We start from the raw sequence: 1,368 nt of genomic DNA, 5'->3' as shown, positions 1-1,368 counted from the left end.
TTATTTGTTGCACCAAGTGTTGATGGAGTTCTTCACAAGCTTGGGCTCCCAAAGTTGATCCTCGTCTTGTGATCTGGGATCCCACACTTTATTTTTACACCCGTCTTGAAGTTGATCATCATTATTAGTCCATCCGGGTGGTGAGTAAGGTGAATTCTCTATGAAGTGCCTAACAATCCTCCTAGACCCATCTAATTGAGCACTATTCCAACCTTGGTATCCAACTCTTGAAGTATCAACCATAATGAGCCTTGATTTGCAACGCCAACCACGAAACATCTTTCTTTTACGCTTCATCCCACAAAGCATCCTAAGTTGACCATCCGTTTCAAGCAAGCCATACACAAGTGGGACAATAAAGCTAATAGAAATGAATTTTACCCACTCAAGTGAAGGAGTAGATGGCAACCTAGGTAAAGAAGCTTCTAAGGGTCTTGACAAAGCGTAACCAACCCCCGTTCTTCTATTTCTAAGGATCTCCACCTCCTCACAAGATCTCTTAATCTCAATCCTTTGCTCAACAATTTTATCTAAGCTTTTTCCCTTACTCAAATCACAAATGGGAGGGTGAGAAAATGTTACCTCCACAACGCTTTCAAATCCAACGGGAGAAGGTTCTTCATGCTCAAAAGATTCTTCACCACTAAGCTTTGATGCTTGGTCTTCATCACCTAGGGAACTCAATTCTTGCTCTATCCCATCCAATTCTTCATATGGAATGTGATGCCAGGGCATCTTGGCCAGTTTCACTGACCTTTTCTTTACTGTTTTTAGGGTAGTTTCATGCATTTCTTTAGGAAATAAGCTAGTTTTGGGTAGATATTCACCTACACCTTGATTCAAGCATACATTGTGCATTTTACATTATTTCATGAGGATTTTGCATGAATATAGTGACAAATTGTATGCTGCATTACCCATGACTTGGACTAGAACTTTGATGCACTCTGTTGCTTAATTTCAGGACAAAAGGAAGCAAGGAAAGGGAGGTAACTTGCAAGGTTAATGAGAAAAGTGATTGCCAATAACACTCTCAAAGCCATCATTGCCCACGTTAAGAGTCACGTTAACTAAGTTAACGTGCACTCTAACGTGGAGAAGGGAAGTTGAGCCAACATTAGTGACACTTAACATTGTGACTAACGTTGGCAAACACTCATGAGTGGCCACGTTAGAGCCCACGTTAACCTAGTTAACGTGACCTCTAACGTTAAAGGGGGAAGAGAAGCCAACGTTAGTGACATTCAACATTGTCACTAACGTTGGCCTAAGGATGCAACACACCACGTTAACTCCCACGTTAACTTGGTTAACGTGGGAGCTAACGTGAGAAGTGAGAGTTGTCGACAACGTTAGTGACACTCAACA

Source organism: Arachis ipaensis, chromosome B9 (genome assembly GCF_059453495.1).
Source record: "Arachis ipaensis isolate K30076 ecotype BB chromosome B9, ASM5945349v1, whole genome shotgun sequence".
Classification (NCBI taxonomy): domain Eukaryota; kingdom Viridiplantae; phylum Streptophyta; class Magnoliopsida; order Fabales; family Fabaceae; genus Arachis; species Arachis ipaensis.
Note: the sequence above shows the minus strand (reverse complement) of the source record.